This window comes from Podarcis gaigeae, assembly GCF_964106915.1.
Source record: "Podarcis gaigeae genome assembly, chromosome: 6".
Taxonomy (NCBI): domain Eukaryota; kingdom Metazoa; phylum Chordata; class Lepidosauria; order Squamata; family Lacertidae; genus Podarcis; species Podarcis gaigeae.
In genome coordinates, this window is record NC_139682.1 from 57,894,567 (window position 1) to 57,919,358 (window position 24,792).

Sequence of the window (24,792 nt, forward strand, 5' to 3'; positions counted from 1 at the left end):
CCAAAGTATCACAAAATAGTGTGGGAGCTTTTGAGTTCTCCAGAAGTATTCATCAGGCTAGATCGGAGGTGGGTGATGTGATGCTCTCCAGATGTTGGGAACTACAACTCAAATCAGCCTAGGCACAATGGCCAATGGTCAAGGTGGAAGGGAGTTGTAGCCCAAAACAACTGGAAGGAACTACACTGGCTACCTTTGGGCTAGCTAGATGATGAACAGAGCATTTTGGGTGAGATGCGGGAACTTTGGGAGCTGAAGCTGAAGACATGGGGCCTGCATTTCCATGGTGCATATCAGTGGCTGATTCTCCATTTTGAAAACCCATGAACTGCCACCCAAATCTCCCATGTGACAGCCATTTCCTGCACTTCTGGAGACGGGGAATCGATCATTGTTATAGTTCCCAGCAGGCTTTCATGCCAACGGCTACTAGACACGATGGCTGTGTTCTATCTCCACTTCCAGAGGCATTATGTCTCTGAATACCAACTGCTTGGAATTGCAGAGGGGCAGAGTGCTGTTGTGCTCACATCCTGCTTGCAGGCTTCCCAGAGGCACCTGCTCAGCCACTGGCCTGATCCAGCAGGCCCATATGATGTCCTTGTGATGCTTGCACAGCATCGCAAGGGCCTCGTTTGAATATCTGCTACCTCCTCCCATTGAACTCAGTAGGACTTTCTAAGTAAACACGCCTCAGATTGCACTGCTCATGCGATGCATATGCCACTCTTCTTCCAAGGAACTCCAAGTAGTTTATACATGATTTACAGGTGGTCTTCCATTCAGCTATCGTCTGGGATTAGACCTCTGTTTCAGGAGCGGAACAGTATTATGCGCCTTCACACCATTCCCTGGGCCGGAGTACTTGATACTGCTTGTCCTTTTTTATTTTTTAAAAAAGCTTATTTCCTTCAAGACTTATTCTGAAGTGGAATGAAAAAGGGCCCCAGACTATGACTTCATAAAGTGGAAATGATTTCCCCTTCAGTCACTCCAACACTTGAAAGTAGTAGATTAATGAGTAAAATAGGCATGTAATGTATAAAGCAGTTAATATGCACAATCAAAGCAGAAATCCCAAACCACACACCTATGTGGAAGTAGATCACATTTAATTAATAATAACCTGTGGTACTGTTAAGCAATTTTAGACTCTGGATTTAATGATCTTGTCCGTCCATCCCCTGTTTAGATGGTAATGGGTATCACTTTACATACTTCAAACTGCAGTGAGCCAGCTTTGAGGTGTTGAGGGTCTTCTTGGGGTGCTTTACTTCTCCCTCAAAGTCTTGCCCCAACACCACCAGTGGATGTGCCATGTCAGATGCTGGTTTCCCCATGAGGCTAATTCTACAATATCAGAACATAATTGTCATAGGTATTGCAGATATCATATATAACACTGGCAGTGTGTTTGGGCTTCACCTTCTGTGGGATCAAGGCCATGTAACCTTGTCTACATTTACACACACACACACACACACACACACACAGAGAGAGAGAGAGAGAGAGAGAGAGAGAGAGAGAGATGGCATTTAAAGGCAAATCTGTCTCATTTCCATTTCCTGAAAAAACATGCAAAGCTAAACACAGCTCTCCTTCAAGATTCATACTTTTGTGATGCAGTTCTCCCCCAAATAACACATACAGAAATGCAATGCACTCGGAGGCAGTGTGCATAAATTCACATGCGGGTGAAAATCATGGGCAAAAAAACACACCAGGTTAGAGGAAATTGCTTGTAAAAATATGTATATTGGGCAAACATGCGTATAAAATGTGTATATTAGGAGAAATGCAGGTGGATTTGGGTTAGAACAGGCTTCCTCAACATTGGCCCTCCAGATGTTTATGGCCTACAACTCCCATGATCCCTAGCTAGCAGGACCAGTGGTCAGGGATGCTGGGAATTGTAGTCTCAAAACATCTGGAGGGCTGAGGTTGAGGAAGCCTGGGTTAGAAAAACCACAAATGGGTGTAGAAGTGTGGGGAGTTGAACTTCAGATCGGACAAATGAGAAATGGAGAGGAACTAAGTGGATTCTAACCTGGGGTTTTAGGCAAGAGGCTAGAAGTGACAATGCAGGTTCAGTCTGGTAGCTGAATTCATGCACCAGACAAAACCTTAAAAGTTTGAGTGAGAAGCCTGAGAACATGCCAGCACCCTTGTGTCCAGACTAGGTGTGTCAGCCACAAGGGGTATCAACTCTCTCTTGCCGTCAGTATCTGCAGCTTCCTTGTATTGTTTGTCAAATATTGCAAGTATCTCCCCTTCCCCTCGCCACTAAAAATAGCTGTTTGTTTGCAATTCACTTTGCATTCCCATTTCCTTTCCAGGTCCTCTTGGGAGGTTCCCAGTTTACCCTACACAGGAAAAGACCTAGAAAAAGCTATTGCTAGATCTTTCCCCTTTTAGATATATATATTTCAAAACTATTTTGTCCCTATTTAATAGATTAGAGCAAATAACCTTTTGGCCTACTCATCCTATGAAGCTAATTGAAAAATGCATTGTGCCCTTCCGTTGCTGGGACTTCTTGGCAAGATAACACCCCAAATATCCTGAAGAAGTAAATCCAAAAATGTGATTCTTGCACCACCCCTTCTTGGCAGCTGTCACCCACCCATGGGAATTATGTTTTAAAGCACTTTTCTGGTGCTCACTCCTGGTGCATGCTTGTGGCACACTTTGATCTATGCAGCTTAATCTAAAGAGAGTGATAACTTGGGTGACCCATGGCAAGGGACAAAGTGTGATCATTCAAAACATGCTGGTGCAGGAGGGGAGGATAAGCCATAAAGCTCAAGGCCCAGCAACGTGTGACACCAAGTAGTGTCATTAGTAACCATGGTACATTTGTGTGGTGAAATTAAATAAACCATTTTGATAAGGGGAGGGGGGTTTTTAGGGCTCAGGAGGATGGACTTAACTACTCAGTGACAGAGCTTTCTTTGGCTGGTGCTGACTGACATTCCCCTTGCCAGATGTCAGATGTCCTATACAGTCTCACCCTAAGGAAAACAGTGACAATGCTGCCAGAAGGAGTTGTGGTATTGATGCTTCTAAACATTACCTTGGAAGGTTCAGCCTGAATGTCTCATTGAACTCCCCGTCCTCAATGCCTCTGGTTCTAGCTTCCTTTATGCCCTTCCCATATGCAGAGCAGACCTTGGTCTCTCAAATTTCAGCAGTGCCCTGTGTAAGCAGCGCCCCTAACTCTCGCCTTCCATTCCGCTCAATGCAGTACATCAAAGTTGCAATGCCCTGCGATGTCCCGTGCAATGGAACTGGTTGTGCTGCCCTAAATCTGCCTCTGCCATATGAATTGGACTGAAAAGTCAATATTCAAAGTTTTTGGCTCAGCTTCACTCAGAAGCAGCTTGCTGGGAAGAGCAAAGCCACTTTGCTAACTTTCTGGCAGGGTGGTCACTGCTGTTGACTGGGAGGCAGAGGGATGAGGTGACAGGGAGGTTGGTGCACCTGCAGGAACAGCAGATTGGTTCTGCTGGTGTGTTTGCACCATGCTGACTTTGCTTCTTCCACTCCTCATGAGCAACCACCCACCTGCCATGGAGCTGCCAAAGTAGCTCTGCCCCACTTGGCAAGCCACTTCTATCATTACTTCTAACACGCTTTAAAAACTACAGACCATATTCTGCATAAGCTTTCAAAGATGGGAATCTGAGAAAACAAACAAGGAGTCCTCCTAGTAACAGAGAGGCACAAAATGGCTGCCGCTGCTCAGGTCCAGCTCTGAGAACAGGAATTCAAAGAGTTTATGGCCCTGTAGTAGTAACAGCACCAGGCACCCGCCACTCCGCAAGAAGAGTGTTACTATTGCTAATGGGATGAATCTTAGGGAATGGAAAATGAAGCTGAGGGATTAAAAGAATCTGCTGATGTGAAGAGGAACCAGACTGTGGAGAAGTCTCTACAGGGAGTTATGGAGGTTCTGTTCCATAGACCATTTAACACCAGGATTTAGCAATCCAAGTTAAATCACCATGAAAGAAGAAGCTGATCTCATATCTTTTTATCTTTAATTTCTATGCTGTGTTTATGTTAGGTAACCCTTAAAGCAACCTATAGTTTGCCTGTTCCAGAGAGTGAAGTTTGGTTTTCAAGATTTTAAAACTAGGTTTTTTGTGAGTCTTTGTTTTAAAGTATTTTCTTTAGCAGAAAGCAACGAGTCAGTTGTTCAATCATTCTTACATCCCTTCCCTTCCTCCCACAGGAGCCCATATTATAATTGGTTGGGAGCCGCCCAGAGTGGCTGGGGAAATAAATTTATTATTATTAATAATAATTATAACAACAAGCAGAAACTACAAATATTGCAAAACTAATTAAAATGACAACAAGATCTGTCACAGCAGCAGGTAAAAACAAACAGCGCGGATGATAAAACAGTCAACAACAACAAATTCCTACATTTAAGCAATTTCTACCACTTTTTGTTTTGAATCACAGTAATTTTATTTACACATCATATACAGTATATAGCCCTGATAATATACATGGCACATGTCTGAGATCTTTTTAAATATACAACTATATTTGTTTCAGATTCCAGGTAATTGTCATCACCACTTTTTTATATATAAATAAGAAATTTTCTAGTCCTCATTGTCATGAAGATAAATCTTGAAATCATGCAATGTTTCAAAAAGATTCCAGGGTTCTGGATCATCCACATGCATGCCCACATGTACAAGCAGCCTCTACTGCCCCGTCTGGAATGCCTTATTTTCTGAATTCCCTTCCTGACAAGCTGCAAATTGGCATCGATCAGTGGGGAAATATATTGTGGAAAGCCAGTGAATTATAGTGATCAGGATTTCAATCAGAGAGGCTTAGGCCTGAATCCCTGTTGAGCTATGACTCTCCTCGAGTGACTGTAGTTAGGGATGTGTGCATGTGAATCAATCTGCACCAACCCATAACTGTGACCGTCTGCTTACTGACCTACAGTAGCTTCTGAGGCGATTTAAAGTTGTGGAGTCAGCACAGGGGCATAGGACTGAATCCTTCCCTCTCTGCCTGATATGGCCCCAACCTAAATCACTCTTCTCTCATGGCTGCTCCCTGAAGCAGAAAATTGCACTGGGAGTTCCATCCATGGAGCTCCAAACTGAGGTGTGGAATTCCTTGACAAGTCAGTAGGTGGTAGCAGAGAACAATAAAAGGGTCTTCTAAGTTGCCAAGGAAGCCAAGGCACCCATTTTTAGGGGGCCAGGTCCCCTCAAAGATCAGAGGGCCACACACACAACATCAGGATGTTGCATCAGGGCCCCTCAGTTGTCTGGAGAAGCTGGCGCTTCTGCCTAAGGATGAGGTGCCTGAGGGTCAAACTAGCTAAGAGAGGGAAGAGATCCCTAGCCACATCTCTGTTTCCTCACTCAAAGTGTAAAAGTAGCTGGAGGGCAGACAGGGAATCGGGGTTTCGGCATGTTTTCCAGGTGTGGCAATCGTGTTAGGAAAATGGCAGACATGGAAGGGGACTGCAGCTCAAATGGTCTCCAGTTGCCCAACCAGTTCTCTTATGTGTAGTCAAAATTGGAGCAACCTTAGACAACAGAATTTGGGAGGTGGGGGTTGTTGGCCACTGGCCAAGAGTGTAATTTCTTCAGTTCTGTATCCCCTCCCCTTATAAAATCATTATTATTTTTAAATAGTTACATCCTTCCTTTGGGGGGGGGGGGCGTGCACTAGTCCTCAGCTATGTGGGCATAGAAATCTTCCTTCTTTGTTCATGTGGCTTGCCTCTCACTCTCAAGAGAAATTCTTTTCTTTTTAAGTGTTTCTAAAAGCAAGGAGTTCTTTTCTTTTCTTTTCTTTACCTTCTCTGTTACTAAATGTGTTTTCATTGTTAAGCGTATTTAACCTGAAAGGGCTCATTGATGGCCATGTCAGGAAGCTAAATCACCAAGTCCTTAATTGCTTTTAGATCTTTGGCTTGGAATTCACTTTGCAGAAACCCACAATCTGAGGCATATGGACCTGCTCCGTAGCCTCCCATCCACCACCCCTAGCCAAATGGCTGAGCAAAACTTACATTCCAAGATGAGAGATTGCAAACCTGGTGCCTGGTTCTAGGCAACAAGACTTGCACCCCTTTATTCAGGCTCCTGTTGCTCTCCACTCCTGTTCCACCTTCCTCGACCATCTTTCCGCAATATATGCACAAAGCCATATAGGATCTCAGTTTCCACTCACAGGAACTGGGCCAGTCCTACGTGTAGACAGAGTGCAGTGCTGACTTCAGGTGGCAGATTTGGGTGTCACGATTAATGATTTAGTTTGCCTTTGGCAGCAAAATGTATTGGACTGGCCCTCTCCATTGGAGGAGCATTTGGGTAGCACTCATGTCTCAAAACAGCTTGAGCACCTTGTAATAACCCCGTGTCTGTCCATGTGTCCCCCCCCGCCCCGTGCTTCCAACAGTGGTGGGGTTTTAGTTTTGTTTTTTGGCTTAATTTACTGTACTCACTGAGGTAAGCCAAGCGATGCAGACACTTATAGAAACACACTCTTGCTGTGTCAATATTCAGTACAAAGCAACCAGATCTCTTTCTTCCACCAGCCTTGGGGGGTCCTGGAGGAATTAAGAGGAAAAGGGTCTAAGCAGCAGCAGCAGGGGAAGTTATTTGGTTTTCTCCCCATTTTAATCCATCCAGTGTTCCTCTGTTGTTCACTTTGCTTATTCAGCAGGGCTGTTGGGTTCATGAACGACCCACAGATGTCAGTCAGGCCTTCAGCAGCATATTCTGAGGGGAAATCATATTACTTAAGCAAGAGCGGTTATGAGGGCAAAATGAAAGGCGGGAGGTCAAAGGAACACCCTTAAGAAATAATGTGAAATGTAAAGTGTCTGTGTGGTATATCTACAAGATTTTTTTTTATCCCCCCCCCCCCAATGCGAAGAAGCTAAGGCTGCAAGCTTCTGTTAGTGTGAAACGTTTTCAAATTGATTGTGAAAAAGGGTCATCAAGATAGGAATTATGAGAGCCTAATTATTATATTAGACAGATCCTGAAGCTGAGGCTCCAATACTTTGGCCACCTCATGAGAAGAGAAGACTCCCTGGAAAAGACCCTGATGTTGGGAAAGATGGAGGGCACAAGGAGAAGGGGACGACAGAGGACGAGATGGTTGGACAGTGTTCTTGAAGCTACCAGCATGAGTTTGACCAAACTGCGGGAGGCAGTGGAAGACAGGAGTGCCTGGCGTGCTCTGGTCCATGGGGTCACGAAGAGTCGGACACGACTAAATGACTAAACAACAACAATTAAATATTACATGTACAGTTGTACCTTGGATCCTGAACGCTTTGCAACTGAAACGTTTTGGCTGCTGAAAGCCACAAACCCGGAAATGAGTGTTCTGGTTTGCGAACATTCTTTGGAACCCAAACGTCCAACAGGGCTTCCGCGGCTTCCGATTGGTTGCAGGAGCTTCCTATAGCCCATCAGAAGCCATGCTTTGGTTTCGAAGCATTTTGGAAGTTGAGTGGACTTCCAGAACAGATTCTGATCGACTTCCAAGGTACGACTATACCTGTATATGATGCACGTAACTAAACTAAGCATTTGGTATATGAGATGATAAACTGAGGGGATGGAGTTAGAGGAATGAAATGGCTGGCAGATAAACATCCCATTTACTACTCCTCTAGTTTAACTTGCCCCTTCCCAAAGTTGTCCACCCTTCTTCCACCCTGCTTTAAAAAGTAGTTTTGATCACCTACAAGATTGTCAAGATTGTACAAGATTGGCTATTCACAGCCTAACTGTTCAACTAATTTTTGAAGTATCTTAACTATACAGAGAGAAAGTATAGAGACTATCCTACTAAGGTGAACAGGTAAAAAGGATAATATTGATATATATATATATTCTTAATTTGGTCAGGTTCATTTATTTTCCATTTCGTGGTCTGAAATCACAATGCTGATTTGCCTTTCCACACAACCCTGCTCTCCCCACCTTTGTTTGTGTGCTACCAGTGCTGCTTCTCAAAGCTTACATGTGAGAAAATCTTCCCAAAAGCTGTTCTTTGAAAGCAGTCAAAGAGCTTATCAGGCTTTCAAACAAAACAAGCTGTACTTCCCTGGCCCTTGGTGGAAGAACCAGACATGTCACAGGCCGAGAAAGGGTCAAAACATTACCTTTTCTTTCAAACAACATTGCCTCGATCCTGTTGTGCTCAGTGTTTTCATTTATCCCTCATGAAGCCAAAATACATTCCAGATGCGCTTTGCAAGATCTCCCACAAGGTCACAGCCAAGCTGAGGTGCTCACAGTGACCTCTCCTGACCTTAAGGTGCGCTGGAGGAGGGAGGGCCTGTTCCCTGCTGCCTCAGTTGAGCTGGAACTGTCATTATGGATAAAATCTAACTCCTTTTGCCAAAAGCTCCCCCCCGCATGCCCCTTCTCTATAGGTCTCTCTGCTGCAATTTGGCTCAAATCTTATTGAGCTTGTAGAAAGCAGCCTAATGGGAGGGGGAGATATTTGTTTTTGTTTTTTAAATTATGGTGTATTTTGTATTTTTCTGTTGTGAACCACCCTGGGATCTTCGGATGAAGGGCCATATACAAATTTAATAAATAATAATATTAATGCACCAATGGCATTTATCCCTATCAAAGTTGGTAACCAAACAGAAGGGATATTTTCATTGAAGGAAAACGGGGATAAGGGAGATATTGAACAAAGTTTTTGTGGGTGAATTGTGATGACTGTCAAGCATGCACTTCTCTGAATTTTGCAATGCAGTTCTCTAGCCAAATACAAAACCACATACACTGGGGCAAAATGTGATTACAAATGCATTTATTAGTGAAAATTAGATAACAAAAATGCATTGCATTAGGGAAATTATAACTTCCCATTGGTGGAGGCTCCAGAGCTGCTCTGTAGCCGGCCAGGTGAGCTCTGGGCTGTTGGCAAGGCCTCTGTTCGTATCTAGAGGAAAGTTCATAAGTCAAAGCACCTACTGAAGGTCTTAACTGGAATCGTACGTAAGTAGAGCCGTACATAAGTCGAGGTTCCACTGTACTGGGCAAAATTGCATTCAAAAATGTGTATATCAGGAGAAATTTGCACTTAAATGCTGATGAATTTTAAGAGTGAGTTTTTTAAAGGAAAGAACAACAACAACAACAAAAAGCAAATTGATGTGGATATCTTAGACTGGAAAAATGAGAAAAATCTGACATGGCCAGATTAGCTAAGATCCACCGTCGGATGCAGTATGTCTTTGAACACCAGTTGCTGGGAGTCACAAGTGGGGAGTGTGTTGTTGTGGTTTGTGGGCTTCCCATGGGCTTCTGCTTTGCTATTGTGAGAACAAGTCGTTGGACTAGATGGGCCCTTGGGCTGATCCAAAAGGACATTTTCCTGATGTCTTCGGTTTAGGATTGCATTGTGAAGGTGCTGAACAGGTATCTGGAGGCAGTGATAGACTGGAGAGTGGCCAATAAGTTGAGGGTGAATCCTGATAAGCTGGAATTGCTGTGGGTGGTGGTTCCCAGGTCAGGGAATTAGGTGCACACTGTTTTGATAGGAGTTGCACTCCACCCGATAGATGGAGGCTTGTAGTTTGGAAGTACTTCTGGATTCCGAATGGATTCTAGTTACGCTTTATGTAAACAACCTAGTGAACCTTTCTGACTGGGTGTTGTAGAGATATTGTAAACAAATAAAAAAAGAACATTTTTTTTAAAAAAAGAATATGCAAATCAAAATTTGTGAGTTCAGAAAACTTAAGCATTAACCTAAGACTGTATTCATAGCTGTCAACGTTTTCCCTTTTTTAAAGGGAAATTCCCTTATTCCAAGTAGGATTCCTCGCAAGAAAAGAGAAAAGTTGACAGCTATGCTTTAATTCCTTTGCGGGTAGTGTGATAATACCAGAATCTCTTCTCACCATGAAACATGCTGTGCAATCTTCATGCAATCTGTAGTTTGAATTCATTATGTGTAATCTGAAGTTGATGCTAAAAAAGAAAGAAAATAATGGAAAGTGATCCATTATTCCCTTTATGTGTCTGATGCTTCTGTTGAAAAATAAAGTCAGAGGAGGGAGCATCTTTTGATTCCTCGTTCCATGGACAGTCATCTTCTTCCCTCTAATATCATGCAAGCGATAAAGAGAGTGTGCAACACTCTAAGCAAGTGTATTAAGATATGTCAATCAACAAAGGACACAGCTGCTGAGCCAGGCAAGATGGGACAGCAAGTTAAAAGCTTCATCAAGGAACATTTATTTTGCAACATTGACCTTTGGAGCACCATCTCCGAGGACCTGGAGGAAATTAAATTCTCACAAAGTAATGGAGAAGGAACCTCATAGTGGCTGGTTTGTAACCTCTCACCTTCCCTTCTGAATTTTAAGTGAAGATCAGAAAACAATTTCGCAAAATTAATGTTGACCTCTTTTATGGGAGAGTTTGAAAAGGTCAAAGAAAGGGGTGCGTGGTGATCACAGCCAACCAATGGAACATGTGACCTTGGTGTTGTAGATCAAGACTTGGACATAGGACTGGCCTTAGGTGAAATGTTAACATGGAGACCTCTTTGTATACTTTCCCCAGGTCAGAAAGACTGGAGCTGGGATGAGAGTCGTTGCTTTGGCAGTGAAGCATCTCAGACTATGTAGGAGCTAGTGTCTCCACCCCTTCCTGGCTCTCAGTGGGGCCCTGACCTGAACAGGTGTTTCCATGGTCCTCCACTACTCGCATGACACTTCAGCAGCAGCTTGAAAGTTCCTGTGTGTCTGGCCATCTCCTCTGCTTCTCTGGCCCTGGATGAGATAAAGTGGGATGGGATGTTGGCCAGGCACACCCTGTCCTGGGAATTAGCATTGCAGAGATATTCTGGAGGGTCCTGCTCCCATTGCTCCTCATCCAAGAAGACCTCAGGTTCAAGGTCTGGGCAGGGTTGAAACTCTGGAGTCCCCTGGATCCTACAGCCTCTCAAAAAATTATACCTATACCATGTGGTGGCCTTCATATATTTTGGAGTATAACTCTCATCATCCTTATCCATTGCCTATACTGAATGGTGCTGATGGGAGTTGTCTGAAACATCTGGAAGGAACCAGGCAGTAGCAGACAGCATGTTGGAGCTGTGCTGCTCAACCGGCCTCCCTCTGGTTGAGTTGCTACTGCACACCAGGACAGAGGGGCTGTGACGGTGCAAATGTGTCAGTGGATTGGCTCTGCTGGCATGTTTGCACCATACTGACTTTGCCACCATCTTGCGCCTGCCCCTCTCTGTATGCAGCAGGAACTCAACTGGGAGGAGGCCAGATATGTAGCACAGCCCCATGATGCTGCTGGCATCAAAATGTGAAAGCCCGACTGAGATCAACAGTATTTGGAGGGTTGCTGTCTGTCTCGCTCACACACTTTTCTCAGTTGTAGAAAACAGACTTTGCTTGAGTAAATTGGCTCACCATTTCCTTCCTGAAAGTCGTAATGAAGCCTAGATCCCCAGTCCTCCTAGCCCCAACCTTGCCTGGTGATCAGGGAGTTGTGTTGTGTGTCTTTATAAAAATGAATAACCCCAGAAAAATTACAGAGCTCTTTGCACCTTGCAATGCATTTCCTTCTGCATGCTCATCTGCGTATTCTCACCCTGATTTTCAACGAGTCCTTCGTCTTATGTCAGATGAGTGAACTTTCCTCTATTCCAGACTCCTTTCCTTCTGCTCTTGCCTTGGCATGTTCTGTTACATCATAAAAAACAACTATATTGGTTTTTGAAGGTATTCCAAACAAAAAGTCTCTCCAGAGATGCTTTTAACAAACGTCTGCTGCCCTAGCAGCCAGCTGCACACACTCTAGGGGTGCAGGCTAGTTCTTGGAATAGTTTTGTGGTTTATTGGAAATGATGGAACCATATACATTAAAGATAGAAAAAGCCCATTAGGTCATCTTACCTCGTTCCCTGCCTGTTCAGCATTGCTCCCTGCAGTGTGTTCTTGCAGCCAAGTTTTAAGTGACCCAAGCATTCGGATGCCACAGGATCCGAGGAGCGAAACATTGTTGTGATTCTGCAAAGAGTTTAAAGCTGCTCCTCAGCCACGGTGGAAGAATAACACATGGAAAGGAAAAGCCCTCCAGCTAATCGCTGTTCCTGCATCAAGTATTAAAACATGTGGAAGCCATTAGACTTTAACCTTTCACTGGAAACACACTAACCTGTGCCCTATAAAGTCCTAATTAATGGGCCCTTTTGAAAACAACATCTCAGACCAGTATCTAGGAATGGTTTACACATGTTTTTATGGACAGGAGAACATTGACCACAAGAAGGATCAGACACAGTTAAATTGGGCTCAGGACATCCCAGGCAACATCTCTGCTTCCTGGAGCCACGTTGGGAAGGAATAAAATGGGGATCTTCTCTTGTTCACATAGACAAAACAGTTCTGGCTGGAGTAGAAGTTTGAAATAGGGTTGTGCACGCTTCCTCGTTCTGCTTGAGGCCTGATCTGGCCTGGTCTGACTAAATTAGGAACTTTGCACAGCCCTAATTATTTGATGAGGTTTTCAAAACCTTATCAAACCCAGGTGGGTTTATAAAACAAGTAAAACTGTTTCTCCCCCCCTTTTTTCTTTTTTTAAAAAAATATTTTTATTAAACAATTTCTACAAAACAAATTATCAATCCAAATAACCAATTACATTATTTCCCCCCTCCCCATCCCTCCCTCTCCCTCCCACCCGAGACTTCACTCACCTCCCTTCTCTGATTTGTTTGCGCTTATTATTCTCTGCATGTTAAAAATTGTATATATCATTACCTTATCTGTCATATATTCTATTAATAAATTTGTGGAAGTTTTATTCAAAACCTGCCAAGGAGTCCAAGTCGTTTTGTTGTTTTTTAAAATAGTTTGTAAAAAGTTCCCAATCTTCTTTGAAGTAATGATTGTCCTTCTCACGTAGTTTATGTGTCAATTTGGCCAATAGCTCATCAATTTTTCTTGCCACTGTTCTTTCATTGGGATTTCCTCATTCTTCCATCCTTGTGCTAACAAGACTCTTGCCGCTGTTGTACCATACGTAATTTTTTTTTTGTTTTTCTTGGCAGGTCTTGTCCCACAATCCCTAACAAAAATGCTTATGGTTTTTTTTTTTACAAATGCCATTTTAAACATTTTTTTTTCAATTCATTATATATCATTTCCCAATTGTTTTTAACTTCTCTACATTCCCACCACATATGATAAAAAGTACTTTCTTTTTCTTTACATTTCAACATATATTTGACTCAGTTAAGTAAAACTGTTTCAAATGGAACTGAATTGTATAAAGTCAGCACAATAGGTGGGTCCAATCAAACAAGGTACCTTAATTTTCAAAGACCATGTTAAAGAGGTGTAACTTCAGCATATGGAAAAGGCTGTAGAGTGAAGATGCTTTGACACATCTCCATTATACCCTTATCAGAAATCATTGCCATCACAGATGGAGGCATGGAGGCAAAAGATGGGCAAGGTGTTTTTGAGGTGAAAAATCCTAACCTTTCCCACTTTTCACATTAGATAGGAAGCACAAGCAACGCCCCTCCCCTTTGCTGCTTTCTCTCTGTTTGCGTGGCAAGTCCCCTCCCTCCATGTGAAATAAAGACACGGACACTTTAATTAAGGTTAATGGGTGTAAAAAGGCCACAACTTTATTGATTAAAGAATTGAAGGTATTGGCCTTAGGCATTGGCTCCTATCGACTACCCGGCATGGTGACCGGGAAGGGTTGCACACAAGCCGTGGGGGTCCTGTTGAAGTACGCCAACTAGGATCCCACGGGTGTCACCGCTCGGGGGCGTGCCGGAGGCCCTACCTTCCAGGTTGCGGACAAGGCCATGCCCCCGGAGTCCTCTAACGGACTACCCCTTCCATTGGGGGAAGGTGATGGCAGTTCTCAGCTGGTGAAGGGGGGGCAAAGAGGGAGATCCCGGGGCGTGCCTGGCCTTAAGTATGAATTGGCCACACCTCCTCGGCCCGCAGATTGGCGGGCCGATTTGAAGGCCCGCCCCGGGAATTCCCTGGGTCTCGCGGGGGCAAAGGGGCCAGCCCCCACAAGGGTGGGAGGGGTTTTTGCCCGCAACCCCCTCGCCTCTGGATCTTGGAAATGGCATTGTACCTCCTGTCATCTTGCTCATGCAGTGCAGTCCATAACATTCAAAACCAGCAAACAAACTTCCCACTGAAATCAACTGGGATATAATAAGCTTTGGTTTTGGCAGCCTTTTGTTATTGCTGCCTGCTTTTAACACCCAGGACATTCGGCATCCTCTCTTATAGCCAAACATCATTCTAATTAGTCATTTTTATAATGTAGGTGATTGTAATTTCTAGTTAAGGATCTGCCAGAGTTTCTGTTATAGAGTCCTCTCTTGCAAGGGTAATTAAGTGGGCTATTAAAATGCTCTCTGGGGCATAAGTTGTAAAAAGTGCACTGTATTGTAAAACTACGCCATAAAACGAAAAAAATGTTTTTCTTTTGTTCTCCTATGTTGTATTTAAAGAATGCTATACAGGGGGCCATATAACCAGTGTTGCATTAAGCATCTCTATGCAGGAGTTGAAATAAAGTGATCTCAGATAATCAGAAGAATGTGCTAACAGGCAAACAATTTCCAGGATACTGAACAGCATCAGAGCATGTGGATAGCAGTGAGCCCCAAACTAGCTACAAATCAGAGCAAAATTCCATATACACTGTACAGACATTTACTGTAACATGTGTATGGTAGGTAACCATCTGCAAAGCAGCCTTTAAGTCTCATCAACAAGGTAATGTGCTGCATCCCTAGCAGCACCCCTAGAAACCAGCAAAATTGAGCGAAGTTGCAGAAAAGCAGTGACCAAAAAGGAGGCAAAAGAACCTTAGAGCATTTCCTATAGAATCCTAGAACGAGATTCTTCCTGCTATAAGGTCTCACGCAACAGCTTGGCGTCCTCTAAGCCAGGATTGCTGCACCTCAGCTTCCCTCCCTGTGGGCCACACTGGTTGCGCCAAGAAGAGTTACAGCCCAGCAACCATTGTAGGTTCACCGTCCTTTCTCTAAATGGTAAGAAAAAGCTCTGGATTAGGCAACTGAAGTCACAATTATCAATACTTCTTACAGATGGTATATTTTCAGCTGGGTGCCACCAAGGCCCATAAAAGAGTAAGGGCCCATCTAGACTACGATTTCTAGTATTTCATATCTATTATCATGAGTTCAAAAAGTTGTTTCCCCCCACCCCACTTCCCCTGGGAAAACCCACTGTTTACTGTTAAATCAGAACAAATGTTAATTCACAGAAAACCTGGATAAAAAATTGTCTCTCTTCTGAACTGGTCCTAAAATAGCTCCTGACTGGGATTTTGTGTGCTTTCCTAGGAGCTGTGTTTGGGGCAGTCTGCATCCACCTCCTTTCATTCTGTCCCCGCCTACCCCTGCAGGATAATTTTCCCAGCTGTCTCTCCAGCTTCAAGCAGCACACTTCCAGTCTCATCAGCCTGCTTAATTTTTTATTTATTAATTTTAGTTTTCTCTGTTTAGCTCTAATCGCTAAGATTGTGACCAAATGATATATATGCTTGTTCCCATGCATTTGTTTTGATTGGTTGTGATGGTTCCAGCTTTATTTTCTGTCTTTAGATTCAGGTTGGTAGCTGTATTGGTCTGACGCAGTTGAGATATATATATATATATATATATGCAGGTTTTGGTGTCCTCGGGTGTCTTCCCGTGTAAAAGTTGGGGTGTCTAGGCGACGTTTCGACGAGGTCTCACTCGTCATCTTCAGGCTGGTGCTTTCGGCTTCTTGTTACTGGAACAGAGCGGGATCTCAATGTTTGAGTTCCTATAAATACTGTAGAGGGGGTGTGGTGTCTAGCCTCCAATGTTCTGGGCAGAGAGGAAGTTCCCAGGCTAGTGTGCCTTTTCTTCTTTTGTTCCTTAATTACTTGAGAGATACCTTGAGTGATTTCTTGAGTGATATCCTGAGTACCACTTAGGTGGGTCATTAGGTGTGGATTAGTTGCTAAAGTCTTTGTGTCTTGACCTCTTGAACTTTGTGAAGAGTTTTCCTGAGAAAATATATATATATATAAAATATATATATATAAAATATATATATATATATATATATATATATATATATATATAAAATATATATATATAAAATATATATATATATATATATGCAGGTTTTGGTGTATATGCAGGTTATGTGTGTGTGTGTGTGTGTGTGTGTGTGTGTATATATATATATATATATGCTTTCGTAGATTTTCACGGGTACAGGAATGCAGGTTTTGGTGTCCTCGGGTGTCTTCCCGTGTAAAAGTTGGGGTGTCTAGGCGACGTTTCGACGAGGTCTCACTCGTCATCTTCAGGCTGGTGCTTTCGGCTTCTTGTTACTGGAACAGAGCGGGATCTCAATGTTTGAGTTCCTATAAATACTGTAGAGGGGGTGTGGTGTCTAGCCTCTAATGTTCTGGGCAGAGAGGAAGTTCCCAGGCTAGTGTGCCTTTTCTTCTTTTGTTCCTTAATTACTTGAGAGATACCTTGAGTGATTTCTTGAGTGATATCCTGAGTACCACTTAGGTGGGTCATTAGGTGTGGATTAGTTGCTAAAGTCTTTGTGTCTTTGTGTCTTTGTTTATGGAGGATTTGTGTCTTTGTGAAATACACAAATCCTCCATAAACACAATATCAAAACAGCCTTTTGCACCAACCAAAAAATAGCCAATATCCTCAGAAACCCCAAGGATAAAATCCAGTTGGAAAACCAAGGGATCTATGAAATACCCTGCAAAGTCTGCCCAGCCACGTACATTGGACAAACAAACAGATGAATAAATGCACGTATCGCAGAACACAAGAATGCCGTCAAAAAAGAAGAAAAAACTTCCTCTCTTTTCCAACACATGAAAGAAACAGGACACGAAATTAATTTTGCAGATTCCAAATTGCTCTTTAACACGGAACATCACCACAAGAGAATAATCATGGAAGCCATCGAGATAGAGAAACACCCTCACAACATGAACAAGCGTGACGACACATCCCGCTTGCCAGACATCTGGAAATTAGCCCTCCCCACAAAAACTGACACCAGATCCAGAGGCACACAGAACGCCAACACCAATCAACCACACCAGACCCAAACCCAGACCCTCTCCACAGATGAATTACTGACACCATCCAGTAGCCAATCCATGGTGGCACCTCCGGATGCTGCACCCCCCTGCAATCCCTACACAGATCTGGCTGACACAAGCCACAAAACCACAGCTCGCCCCTATACACGAAGCCAAGCCAAAGCACAACTAAGTGCAATACAGCCATCTTCTCAGGAAAACTCTTCACAAAGTTCAAGAGGTCAAGACACAAAGACTTTAGCAACTAATCCACACCTAATGACCCACCTAAGTGGTACTCAGGATATCACTCAAGAAATCACTCAAGGTATCTCTCAAGTAATTAAGGAACAAAAGAAGAAAAGGCACACTAGCCTGGGAACTTCCTCTCTGCCCAGAACATTGGAGGCTAGACACCACACCCCCTCTACAGTATTTATAGGAACTCAAACATTGAGATCCCGCTCTGTTCCAGTAACAAGAAGCCGAAAGCACCAGCCTGAAGATGACGAGTGAGACCTCGTCGAAACGTCGCCTAGACACCCCAACTTTTACACGGGAAGACACCCGAGGACACCAAAACCTGCATATATATATATATATATATATATAATTGTCCAGTAGCACCTTCGAGACCAACTAAGTTTGTTCTTGGTATAACCTTTCGCGTCCATGCACACTGTGTATCTGAAGAAGTGTGCATGCACATGAAAGCTTGTACTAAGAACAAACTTAGTTGGTCTCTAAGGTGCTACTGGACAATGTTTTTATTTTTTAATATATATTCTGTCTTTAATAATACATATCGGAAGACTTCTTGCTCCTTTTCTATATGTTAAATGATTGTCTGGTTATCCTATTTTCTGATTCTCTGACATTCTGCCACAGGTGGGCAGAGCTGAAGGTGGAGACAACACAAGAAGCAGATTATTGATTATAGAAAGAATGAATGGGAAAGCACAGGGCTTCAGGAGTCTTTCACCAAGTAAAATCTGAGGCAAAAATCACAAGTGGGATCGCCCAGCCTCAGACCAAACAGGGCAAAGATGTACAGACTTAAGGGAAAGTGTGGGTGGGCCCTAAGTATGGGGTAAAAGGAAATTAGGAATAGTTCCCACCTACTGGAGATTATAGGCTCAGGGGTTTTTTTAGGGCAAAGGGTATGATTTCCATGCTAGTGTGAGCTTCTGCAGCTTTCCAAAATAATCACATTATAGGAGCCGAACAACAAAGTTATTGCATTTGTGCCACTCTTTTGTAGCCTTCAGGCAGCAACTGTTAAGGAGGTCTCCTCAGGCAAATTTCTAACTGCATTTCTCACATGTATAATTTTCATTCCTGGGAAGGATAAAATAAAGCAGGGGGAGGAGATCCAGAATCTAGGCAAGCAAAATGAAAATGTTCCAGGTCTGGCCCCACTGGGCACAGAGCATAAGTGCTGTGAGCTGCTGTGGGGGGCACACTTTTCCATGCGAGGCTGCAGAACAAACAGCCGGACCCTCCACTGGGGCTGATTGTTGACATGTTTATGATGATGAAGTGGAGCAGAGCTCTCCAAGCGGGATGCCGAGAATGACAAAGTAAAGTGTGGCACTAACCGGAGGACCTATATAATGCTAAATATCCTCGGAAATGGCATTTTCTTCCTATTGGTGACCTTTACACTGAGGAGTTAAGAGGTCTTGCTGCTCTCCCGATACATCACACATTCCCCACACTCGGAACGGCCAGCTTCAGCATCGTCAACAACAACAAACCAGCAGGCGCCAGGGGCGGGAGGCTACTGCGACCGAATTGCAGGGATTCTGGCGATAATTTATGGGCCTGCTTAGTTTCCGTGAAAGATGAGGCAGCCTCTGCCTGAAAAATCTTGCCCAGAGGAGAGATCGCAAACCCCGAGTGGATGGTGAAATACCTTCATGCATCATCAGATTGCTTGTGATCGTATTTACGACACGACGCTGTGAATGTGGTGGGACTGGGGGAGCCAGTGTAAATTCTCTTGGCTGGTCTGTTGGAAGGGGGAATAGAATGAGCAATCTTTATTGTTTGTACAGAGTGAATGCCATATGTGCCCCAGGAAATGAGAACTACCTCAGCTTACTAACTGCAAAACAGATAATAGTGATAAACCTCGTTGAGATAGCTGCACATCAGCTAGGGGTGGTGATGGTGATGGTACACTTGACTTTGACACATCCACCCCTCTAATTGCCTGTCCCGAGTTTCAGATTTCATCTTCGCCTTCCAGCAGCCTGGAAACCAGCACCTCAACAGCAGCTAATTGCCTGAGCCTGACACTTTCCACGGCACTGTGGCAGCTTGGAGGCAGAAAGGGCTTCTGGCCAGCATCTCTGCTATGCTGCAGTGCCACGATAAATTGGCAGTAGCTTTCAGCCCACCAGGAACAAGGAGCTTGTCACACAGGGTGTAATTAATTTGTGGAATTCACAGCCACGCATAGCGATGATGTGCATTAGTGTATCTGTTGCTTTTAAAGGGGAATAGGCAGAAGATAAATGGGTGCTAGTGATATTGGCTACATGGGATCTCCAGGGCCAGCAGAGGTTGTATCTCAGTACCAGCTGCTGGGAGGCAGCAACAGGGGACAGCTGTCACCTTCATGCCTTGCATCTGGCTGGCCATTGTGAGAAATAGGATGCTGCATGAGATTGCTCCATTGGTCCAGTGGGGTGTTTATGTTCTTAAGCGAAATGAGCCAACATGGATCTGTTTGGCTCAGTATTTGGCTAATGGTTCTATTTGGCTTAGCTGACTCTGGGCTGGCTCTAGGTTGATGCTTAAATTCTGCTCAGCTTGCTGGAATGGCTGTTTGCCTCCAGACCCAGCATGGATGTTACTTGGCATGAAGTCACCTTCATTTCAGTGGCACAGGCTCCTAAGGTAGAAATACGCATAGAATTGCAGTCTTTTTGTATGGTCTGATTTAAAATGGTTCCTTCTCAAACATACTGAGCTTAAGGACAGTGCTAGTGGGAAATTAAAAATAAAATCGTAGGCTCATGCTGATTTGTAAAATTTCTTGGCAGCCAAATAAATAAATATTCAGTGTTTTATTATCATTCTTCTCATTCTCACCTCTAAATAAGATGCAAATCAACACAACAGCACCATCATTTTCGTCAATTTGTGGATATGTTGGCTTTCCAAGTCCCAAAATTGCAACACACGCATATTTTAGAAATGCTTTAAAAATGCATAGCAACTCCCAGAAGCAGGGAAGCAATTTCCCCCCATTGTTTGCCAGAAGCCAACATATTTGATTATTTTAACATATTTGAACAGCAACAGCTTTCTAGAGAAAAGTACTTGCATCAAAGCACAGAAGGATATTAATAGCTTAGTCAAAGCAGCCAGTGAAAACTTTGCTTATTTGTAGAGCTCAGCTGAATATTCACAATGAAATTCATTTCTGTCAAATTTGGGCAAGTTGAGTTGACCGGAGAGTCTGATGCAAAGTCCTTTTTAATTTAAAAGCAGGGTTGTCATGGCCAACAAAGGCCAAATGAAGCGAATGTCTCCAAAGTGGAAACTTTAATTAATTTCAGGTGCCCGTTACAATATACTAAATTAGTATTGTGCCCCCCCCCGCTTTCTCTCTTTTATTAAAGGCAGAAATGTGGCTTGAGTTGAAGGTTCCCTGAAGGAATGGTCCAATTTGGTACCCCATGCTCTCTTTTTATTTAGAGAGATACAGAGATAGGATGTAATGAACCTGTGACACTCCCCCCCCCCCGAAAATTGTTAAACTCCCTTTAGCCCCAGCCAGCATGGCTAATGGTTAGGGATGATGGGAGTGGTAGACAAGCAACATCTGGAGGGCCACAGATTCATCTTTCCTGTTCTATATGCTCACTCTTCCATACCCACTATGCCTGTGTCATTTCCGATCTCTTCCTGCTTGTTCTCCTACCCTCTTTCCCAGCATCCCCCCATCTTAGACTCTGCATATTCTATATCTCTAAAGCACAATCAAAGAATTATGGGCACTGTCGTTTACCCCTCACAGAGTTACACTTCCCAGAAATCCATAACAAACTATAGTGCCCAGAATTTTTTGAGGGGCTCTGTGGTAAAAGTGCTTCAAATGTCCCTGAAAGTTATAGTGTATATGCGGCATTGTTCATTTCTTTACATCCCTCCAGTGCCTTCTGCTTTTCTATTCCTCCTCTTCATTGCAAACTTTAACAGCACATGTATAAAATAAATAAAAACAAATATACCATATCCATAGCCTACCTGGCTGCCCCATGAACTTTCCTCCCTTTTGAGCACAAATGTGTCTGTTTTTAGAGTTTGAAATAAAATCAGGCCACATTTCGTGCTTTGTAAAAGAACGCATGCCATGTTTTACATTCACCTTGAACAAACCTGCTAGGCGTCTGTGTGAACACTCAAATTGTGGGTGGGATTGTGTGGGGGGTGGGCAGGCAAGCCCTTCAGTGTCCTCTCTCTCTCTCTCTCTCTCTCTCTCTCTCTCTCTCTCACACACACATGCCTCCCCCACCTTAGTCTCCTACCTTCCCCATGGTATGTGGGCAAAGTCTGCATGGGGCTTCTCCCATTTGCTTGAATGTGAGTAGACTCCTTCTTGCTTTATCAGGGTTCCTGGTCACATGGAAGGCTGTACTCACATCCCATCAAATGTGAGTAGAAGCCTCTACTGTGCAAAACAGGGATGGGGGGGAGAGGGGTGTAGATGGGACACTGGGATAGCACTTGTATGTATGCCTCTGCCTCTGCCCACACTTTGAATGTCTGAGTGCATAGGTGAATGTCTGAACACACCTAGAATAAATGGGAATCTTGTAGACAATCACAACCAATTTTACTTTTCTTAAAGCAGGTCTGGGCTTGTAAAAGTTATAGGAATAACGTGTGTGTTTTTGTGTGTGTTTGTGTGTGTGTGTGTGAGAGAGAAAGAGAGAGAGAAGACTGCTTTGTATTCCATACCTGGCTGGTTAGATAAAATCACCAAATAGTCTTAGCAATGAGTAAATTGCTTCAAGGATATGAATCTCGGCAGGCAACGTAAATGCTAGCGTTCAACACAGAATGTACTTATTATCAAGTCCAGGAATGAATCTGAAACAGATGTGTCAATGCCAGTGGTATTAATAAGCAGGATAGCTCCAGGATCCCACAAGGTATCTAGGCTTCCAGCAGAAAAGACCGGGACGCATCTCTGCTCTAGATCACTTTTGACTGATGGACTGACTTTCACATTATTGCTTTACATTTCTTGCCAGTAGAGAAAAGTGCAGGAAACAGATATGCATAGTTTGGATTTAATGCATAGGGATAAAAGGGCATCAGCGCCAGTGCTCTGCAGTTCATGCCTTGCTCTTCTGTATCAGCCTTTCTCACAGGGATGATTATGTGCTGCACTCAGCCCTTGGGGGAAAGATTGCACAAGATGCACCATGCTAGTTGTGCCTGGAGGACACATTTATTATTATGAAGAGATACCTAGATGGGTCAAGCAATTTCTGTGGTAGTGCAAAGTCTATGTAGCAGAAACCTGGGTTTGCAACTACATGTACACTCAAGAAGAGCTGCAGACCAACCCAGTCACATGACAAAACAACAACATTAGGTGTGTTGAACAAAACTTGCAGAGTTTGTTTGTGAATCCCTAGTTCAGGGGTCAGCAAACTTTTTCAGCAGGGGCCAGTTCACTGTCCATCAGACCTTGGGGGCGGATGACTATATTTTTTGGGGGAAATGAATGAATTCATATGCCCCACAAATAACCCAGAGATGCATTTTAAATAAAAGGACACATTCTACTCATGTAAAAACATGCTGATTCCTGGACTGTCCACGGGCTGGATTTAGAATGTGATTGGGCCGGATCCGGCCCCCGGGCCTTAGTTTGCCTACCCATGTCCTAGTTCCAGCCTTTACTGCTATTCTTTTTATAAAACCATTTATTTTCAAGAGTGCCAGTTCCAGGAACCTTGTGGATACAATAACATATCTAAAACTCTTATATTGCAACGCAGTTGAGGCATTCCATCCTTCCCTTTTTGACACACTTGGTTCCATCCATGAAGAGTTGCTGCTTAGCTCTTCTCTTAATGTTGCTGTCAATTTGAAGTACAAAGTGGGTTGAGGTTGATGCGGGCCTGGATGCAGGCGGGAATGCCCAGAGAAGAGCTGCAAAGCTGGGGAACCCAGGAGAGATGGATGCAACCCTCCTTGGGGAAACTCTTTGCAACTGTGACAAAGTGAGAGGCCCTTGTGGGACAAGGTGAACAGCATCTGAAAACCTGTTCCAAAAAATCCATCAAATTTGGAGGAAAATGTCACATGGAAGTGATGTGGTGTATGCAATTTATTGCCGTTAAGAATCTGGTGGTACTCTTTTGGAGTCATTCAAAAATGAATTCGCCACCATCATTGTCATCACGATGCATAGATGTTTAATAATTCAAGAGTTCCGGTGCAAAGCTATACATGCCTACTCAGAAGTAAGACATATTGAGTTAAAAGGATGTATTAGCTTGCAGCCTAATTGGCACAAGAATTTAAACAAATAGTCCCATTCACCTATGTATACACTGGCTTTCCAGAGCCCAGTATTAACTCTTGCCAAAGATGCTTTCATGGTACTTAATGCCATGATGTGCTCAGCCACCTGCATATGCGCATGGAATGCATTACCACTTGCTGTTTCTGGATCCATTGGGCTGTTCTGTGTTCATGCTGCATTTCTGACTGTTCTCGGGGCTTCAGCATCGGCAAGTCAGGTGCTGGTGCAACCCCCCCCCCCCAGCCAATAAAATATGAACACTCAATTACCTCTAGTTCTGCTGTAGCCAGGAAATGATATCGAGTGGAGTTATCCTATTGTCTGAATTATATCAATATGAAAATTGATGAAAACCACAGGGAGTCAACAGTCCTCCTTCTGTATTAAACAGAGTTATGGCCATATTAAAAATGCTTTTAAAAGTATATAGCAGTTCTTAACAGTTAAAAAAAGTAAGGAAAACCCATGCTTCAAAAATCCATTCTCATTTCTTTCTCTCTTCGTGACCTTGTTACTTACTCTCTTGCTGTTGGCCGCATTCCTGAAAGTTTCTTTCGTTTCTTCTTCTTCTTCAAATAAGGGCATAATTATGCTCATTCATCTTTGCTCAATTGAGAATGAAATTGACCTGCATATGAAAATATTGTAAGAATACGGCATGAGGAAAAGATTCACAAGACATGCTCCTAATTCCCTGGGGAAGCCTGGCTGGCAACTAAAACCATGCCACATTGCGAGACTATAGGAAGCTGTCTTATACGAGGTCAGACCATCTAGCTCAATATTGTTCACCTTGCCTTGCATTGATTCTCCAGGGTTTTAGACAAGGGAGTTGTCCAGCCTTACCTGGAAATGAACTTGGTACAGACTGGACGCTCAGCATGTGCCTCACCACTGACTCTACTTGCAACGTTTTCAGGGTTTGAACCTTAAGGGTGCCTCCAGGCACTCAGTATTTTTCAGGAGAGATTCAAGCAGATTTCAATACTTTTAGAGTTGTGCAGTTAAAGTGAATTAAAGTGTTCTGTTGCCCTAGTGTAACAAATCCATTTAAACACACACACATAGATTTTTTGCGGTATGGAAAGC